Here is a 7,631-nt window from a genome sequence, read left to right on the forward strand (position 1 = left end):
AACACACAGCACAGAATTTCTGAGCAAAAAATCATAAGGCTATTGTAAGAATAAATGAAACTTGTTTTACGCTTTCAAATAATTAGACATGCTAAAACAGAATTTGGTTACAATAAAACATGAGGTTGGAAAAATAAAACGTTTCATAGGGCTCTAAACATGTAATATTTGTTAAACTTTTAATAAATTGATGTTAAATTGTTTAAATTTCATGATTTTAATTAATTAGACATGCTCTTTGATTAATAACATGTAATTTAACCATTAAAAAGGAGTCCAGAAAAAAAATAAGAAAAAAAGCCCCAAAAGCCGTAAACCTAGGGGAAACACTGGATGCTTTAAATTGATCAAAAGTGATGATAAAGACATTAATAATTTTACAAAAGATTTCTATTTCAGATAAATGCTGTTCTTCTGAACTTTCTATTAAACAAAGTAACCCTGTTTTCAACGTAATAAAAATTATTCAACAAAGTAACCCTGTTTTCAACGTAATAAAAATAATAAATGTTTTTTTAGCAGCAAATCAGCATATAGAGTTGGGGAACTATGACGTCAGAACCCGGAAGAGTAATTCGCCGCGGGTTCCTTCGAGATTTTCCTATGGGGTTTTTCAATTTATGAGTAAAATAAAGCCTGTGGTAAACATAACTTGATAATACTTCTACGTTTTGTTCTACAACGTAAATTACACACATCCATACCCAAAACAAAAATTTTGAAGCAGTTTTGTTAATTTTTGAAAACGTATGTTTTTAATAAGTAACTAGATAAGAAAGTTTGGGCTGTGAGTGTATGCAGTTTACATTGTAGAACAAAATGTAGAAGTATCGTCAAGTTATGCTTGCCACAGGCTTTATTTTACTCATAAATTGAAAAACCCCATTATAAAACCCCATAGGAAAATCTCGAAGGAACCCGCTGCGAATTACTTTTCCGGGTTCTGACGTCATAGTTCCACTCTATTAGAATGATTTCTGAAGGATCACGTGACACTGAAGACTGGAGTAATGACGCTGAAATTTCAGCTTTGAAATCACAGGAATAAATTACATTTTAAAATATATTCAATACAGGTGCATCTCACGACATTCTAATTTATTGAGATGCACCTGTATATGTTGCTGTCTGCTCTAGCTCCCTCCCTCCCTGTACAATACGTCCATGTGAATATCTGTCTTTGCTATTTTTTTAATGTAACTTTACAATCGATATTGATGTCCTTTAGCACAGCATTCTGAATGATGATAATAATGGGGTGCTAATGATAGCCTAACAGATACTAGCAGTTTAATACTCAACTATGCTAATAAAGACAAAACTTTCTAGCGTATTTACAGATTAAACTGACCTGCACTTGAAGCCCTGAACAGGTCAGTGATGTAGCTACAATTCACTGCTTCTTCTGACCGCTTCATCTCTTTCATCGAGTCCCGCGCAATCGGTTCTGTTCGGAACCGTTTGACGGAAGTGCGGAACAGACGTGAGCCGATTCGTGTAGCAGCGCTGCCAGTCGAAACTAACCGATTTATGATATTATTATCAATTTATTATCGAATGAAAAAAAACCCGGAAATTATCACTTTGTTACATTGAGAAGGCATTCATATAAAATATTAAAGGGGTCATATGATGCGATTTCAAGTTTTCCTTTCTCTTTGGAGTGTTACAAGCTGATTGTGCATAGATATGATCCCTGAAGTTGCAAAGACTAAAGTCTCAAAACCAAAGAGATATTCTTTATCAAAGTTAAGACTCTGCCACGCCCCCCTAAAACGGCTCGTTCTAACACGCCCCCACATATCTACCTCACTATGTGGAAATATTAGCATAATTCCGCCCAAATGTTCACGCAAAGAAAGAAGGCATGGTTTCAGTAACCGCAGTTAGTGTTGAAGCAGCCATGTCAGGGAGACGCTGTGTTTCTAGGCGAAAGCAAAAGCACTTTATTTGGCCTTCCGAAAGTAGATGCATTTAGGAATCTTTAAGATGACTTACAACAGAACAGCAATGCATTTTATAGACGACCGTTTCGTGAACCTAGGAGAGGAGGTAATTCTGACTTTGCTATGACAATCTGGCGCTTCTGAATCAGCTACTGTTTTGTTATTAGTTTAAGTATTTGCTATTGACTGTTCAAATGCGGAGTTTTGCGCATCGTGTGTTTGTGTGTGTGTGAGAGAGAGAGAGAGAGAGAGAGAGTGCGAGAGAGACAGAGAGAGCGAGAGAGAGAGAGAGAGAGAGTTGGACACTGACAGATGGTTTGATTCAGACTGTAAGGCTCTGAGAAAAAACCTCAGAAATTTATCCAACCAAAAACACCGTCAACCAGAAAACCAGGACCTCCGTCTTCATTACTGCGAGGCACTGAGGCAATACATAGCCACACTCCGCCGGAAAAAAGCTCAGTTTCTGCAAGACCAGTTTGAAGAGATCGAAAAATCTATAAATTCAAACAAATTCTGGGATAAATGGAAATTATTAAACAAATCAAATCAAGAATATCTGGCTATCCAAGATGGAGAGATATGGAAGAATCATTTCCAAGAATTATATAGCTCAACTGAAACTCAAAACTCTGATCAAAATGAAATAATTAAAAAACTAGACATTTTTGAAAAATCAATAAAAGCATATCAAAAGGTCCTTACAAAAGGTAGCCTATTTTTACAGCTTGAAGTTAAGCATTAAAAATTGTATACATTTCAAATAATAATGAATAAATTTAAAACATGCAAACTCTTTTTCATATTTATGGACATTGTACGTCTTATACAATACTGTTATTGATATGATTATTTGTTTTTGTTGTAAAGAAAGTTTTTAAACCCTCTAGTATTGTTCATTTACTGTAGTCACACTTGTATTGTTTGCAGACCGGAGAAAAAATAAAGAAAAAATAAATTGATATGATTATTTGTTTTTGTTGTAAAGAAAGTTTTTCTTTCTTTACAACAAGAAAGAAAAAAAAATAGATTAAAAAAAATGAATGAATGAAATATGCTTCATGTGATAATTTAGATTTTTTTTTTTTGCAAAATGTTATATTAATAAACTGATCTGATAACAAGGCTACAAAAATCCTTACAAAATCAGGTTACCACTTTTTACAGTGTATTCTGAAATGATTATATAATTATTTTATTATTACATAATTAATGTAATATATTATGATATAAATTATTTATAACTTGTGAACCCACCTCTTACAGGTGTAATCTGTTCTAAGATGTGATATAAATCTGAACTGTATGCAGCAAATTGAAACATTTTATAACTAGTGAAGCCAACTGTTACAGGTATAATAATAATCCAATCTGTTAATCACTTCAGACTCTATGGAAAAAAAGAAAGAGTGGATACTCTTTTTAGAGTTATTGTTGTCATTCATATTTAATTTCCAAAAACATTTTCTAATGTTTTACTCCCTTGTGTAAAAAGGGTGTATTCAGAAATGCAACAATGAGTGCATGATCTTGTTTGCAATTACATATACAGTGCTTAACAAATTTATTAGGCCACCACCCAAAAGGTTTGTGCCACAGCTGCCCTAAACTAACTATCAGTGATTACCAAAATTACCATTGTTATGTTTATGTAATGGTTAATCCACCAGTCTGTGTAAAATCTTTAGTCACAGTAGTGTTTCTAATGCTAAAATATAATTATTGTTGGGATTGAATGATACTAAGATAGATTGCACAAAAGTTTAATCAAAAGTAAGTCTTTGGGAAAAACTAAACAATTTGGAAGTCAGTAACAACAGATACTGTGGAAAAAGTGCATAAAAATGATGCCAGCAAGAATGCAAGCTTTTATCAAGGCCAAAGGAGGCCATACAAAATAAAGATAAATAGCCTATTTATATTTTTTGGTTTATTAGTTTTTGGTTATTATGTGTGAATAAAGACTAGTTGTTTCAGTTTGTTATTTGCCCAATGATAACACAATTTTTAGTTTTAAACAAGTTTTTGACCGGCGGTCTAATATAGAGTAGTACTGCATCCTTCATATCTCCAAAAAGTCTTTAGTTTTATCATATTTATAAAAGAAAGATACAACTTTATGATTAGTAGTGTTTCTAATGCTAAAATATAATTATTGTTGGGACTGAATGATACTAAGATAGATTGCACAAAAGTTTAATCAAAAGTAAGTCTTTGGGAAAAACTAAACTATTTGGAAGTCAGTAACAACAGATACTGTGGAAAAGTGCATAAAAATGATGCCAGCAAGAATGCAAGCTTTTATCAAGGCCAAAGGAGGCCATACCAAATTAAAAATAAAATAGCCTATTTATATTTTTTGGTTTATTAGTTTTTGGTTATTATGTGTGAATAAAGACTATTTAGTTGTTTCAGTGTATTATTTGCCCAATGATAGCACAATTTTTAATTTTAAACAAGTTTTTGACGGGCGGTCTAATAGCACCGTATATAGCTACATATAGTTTTGTGAGGATTTGAACTGAAAATAAAACTTACAAACTCACTCGTTTACACTTTGCCCCTTTCTTGATTGCCAATGGCTGAGAAAAAAAAAAACTTTTAACAAAACTTTCAGAGACCTTAGTACGTTGATGAAAGGGTAGCCTATGTATAGGCCACGGCTAGATAGATGTTTGTACATTGCTTGTTTTACCGCAGAACATTTATTTGCGTGGTGCCCCCCTGGATGTGGTGCCCCTACTTGCCCAATTGCCCATACGGTTAATCTGCCAATGCATCTGGTGGAAATAAATAAAGAAAATCATCTAAATAACAAGAAGCCTATTTATTTATTTATTTATTTATAAATGTTCATATGAAGTGTCAGTTTTTACATCATGATTACAGTAAAAACATTTTGTAATCTAATTATAACATCAAAATTCAAAATGTAACAAAAATTAACAGGAATGCTTGATCAGAACTTGATTTATCTGGCTATGATCTGATTTCGGTGACGCACTTAATGACTGTGAGGCGGATTGTGACTGATGCTTTCGACTGACACTGCCCAAACCTGCTGAGTCAGAGCCAGTTGCATTTAGTCAGTGTTTACAGTCGGTGTTTAAAATCTGTGTGTACGTATTTAAATATGCTTCAGTCGAAGGAAACTTTTAGTGTGTTGAGTTAAATCTTAGAATGTTTCAGCTAGTGTTTTCCCAGCTTAAGTTGAGTCTTCCGGCTCAACTTACAGTAAACAGTCTCAAACCCAATCTGTCTCTCTGTTTTGCACACTTGATGTTTCAGGGTTCAGCCCCATTCATTGCTGTGTGATTTTTCCCAAATGGCTGATTCTGATACTTCAGCAAGTGCCACAAAAGTCACCAAGCTGTGACCATTTCGATGAAGTAAAAATGGTAAAACTTTCTAAAACACAAATATAACTAAACAGTACCAGAGGGTTAAAGACATTTTATGACTTTACCATATGATTACTTGAAAGCACTGTCACATGTTAAAATAGAACTTGATTATATTACTAGGTTTTTGGATCCAGAATCGAGTTGTCCTCTTCCAAAGACAAGTCGATGGCGAAGAAACAACACTCCTCATTACAATTGGCATGATGTTACCCATCAGAATGACTCCCTTGCAGACAGTGGGGAAGACAAGGAATTTTATGATTCTGTTGATAAAATGGACCATGGTGAATATGAGTGGAGTGACACTCAGGGAGAAGTAGACTCTGCTATGGATGACACTGCTGACACAAATTCTGATTCGAATTCACAATTTGAAAAATTTGGGACACCTCTTTACACAGGATCAGAGATAACAATTGCACAGGCTGTACTTCTAATTTTGTCCTTTTCACTGAGGCACAGTTTAACAGCAAGTACTGTGGAAGACCTTTTAAAGCTCTTAAATGTCTTTCTCCCGAGTAGCAACATATTGCCACAGTCTCTCCACCTCTTCTCTAAATGTCTCTAAATGTTCACCTTTTCTGCAAAATTTGTCAGAAAATTGTCCAGAGTGTAATGAGATAAATGACCCACAAAAGAATATTGTAGAAGGCAATTTTTATATAAGTCTCTCTGTTGAGGACCAGCTAAGAGACATTCTACAAAAAGAAGAGTGTGCATTTCAGTCAGAAGAAAATGGAACAAATGATGTGAGAAAGGGTGAAATGTATCAAACTCTCCCTAATTTCACAGCTAATGACATATCACTACTATGGAACTGTGATGGCATTCCAATGTTTAAGTCTTCACCTTTCTCATTGTGGCCCATCAGATGTGTAATCAATGAACTCCACCCGAATGTTCGTTTCAAAAACATGATACTCGCAGGTGTCTGGTTTGGGCGTGGTAAACCTGACATGTCCACCTATCTTAAGCAATTTGTGGATGACATTCTAAAAGTCAATTTACAAGGTCTGGAATGGAAGCACCCACATACGAAAACAATTGTGGTGTCTAAGGTTTTCCCTATCATATGCTCATGTGACGCAGTAGCCCGATGTGTGCTTCAAGGTATACATCAGTTCAATGGTGCATATGGATGTGGCCATTGCTTAAGTGAAGGAAAAACAGTGCCAAAGGGAAGAGGATATGCCAGAGTCTATCCGCCCACTGAGGCACAAAAAAGAACCCATGGCCATGTCATTGAATGTGGGCAGATGGCCATTGAGAATGATGTTGACCATGTTTATGGCGTGAAGACAGTATCACCGTTAGTCCTCCTGAATCCCTCCACTGGTTTTGACATTGTGGACAGCTTTCCAACTGACTACATGCACTGTGTTCTCTTGGGAGTGACAAAGCAATTCTTGGACTTGTGGTTCAATAGCAAGTACCATGACAGCCCTTGGTACATTGGTACATCACATAAGCATGTGGATCAAAGGCTGCTTACCATCAAACCTCCATCTGATATACCAAGAGTACCACGGACTGTGAAAGTAGCACAAAGGTGGAAGGCTGCAGAATGCCGAAGCTGGCTATTGTTCTACAGTGGACCTGTTCTGTACAAGATTCTTCCAACAAAATTTTTGAAACATTGGCTACTTCTGGTCACTGCTATGTTTTGCTTTCTTAAAGACACAATCACAGAAAGTGACTTGACAGCAGCAACATTCAAGATAACAAAGTTTGTGCAGGAGATACCAATGACATATGGCTTGTGCCAGATGTCCTTCAATGTCCATCAACTCACACACTTGCCCTTCTCTGTCAAGATGTTTGGACCTCTTTGGTGTACATCTGCATTTTCATTTGAGGGCCACAACCAAAAACTGAAGAGGTTGTGTCATGGAACAAATTATTATTGTCAGCATAGCATATGCCAGCTTTAAATAAAAAATGAACTGTTTGTGTCACGGTGTGGTGTGGGAGAGAAGCACGAAGAAGAAGATAAATAGCAAGGCTTTAATAATTCACAACAAGACGGTAGCAACACACGTATAAATCAACAAGACCGGACAACCAAACACTGAACAGAATGCAACTTATAAGGGGAACGTTAATGAGGATAATGACATAACACACCTGAACATAATGACACAATTAACAGGAGACAGAAACTGGGTCACATAGAGCACATGGGGAACGAAAACAGTTCTAAGGTGTGACAGTTTGTTTGTTCAACTGTGTTAAATTATTTTACAATACAGATTTAGATGTTTACAGCATGAACACACACACA

The sequence above is a fragment of the Sinocyclocheilus anshuiensis genome, unplaced genomic scaffold (genome assembly GCF_001515605.1).
Source record: "Sinocyclocheilus anshuiensis isolate Anshui unplaced genomic scaffold, SAMN03320099.WGS_v1.1 scaffold1596, whole genome shotgun sequence".
Taxonomy (NCBI): Eukaryota; Metazoa; Chordata; class Actinopteri; order Cypriniformes; family Cyprinidae; genus Sinocyclocheilus; species Sinocyclocheilus anshuiensis.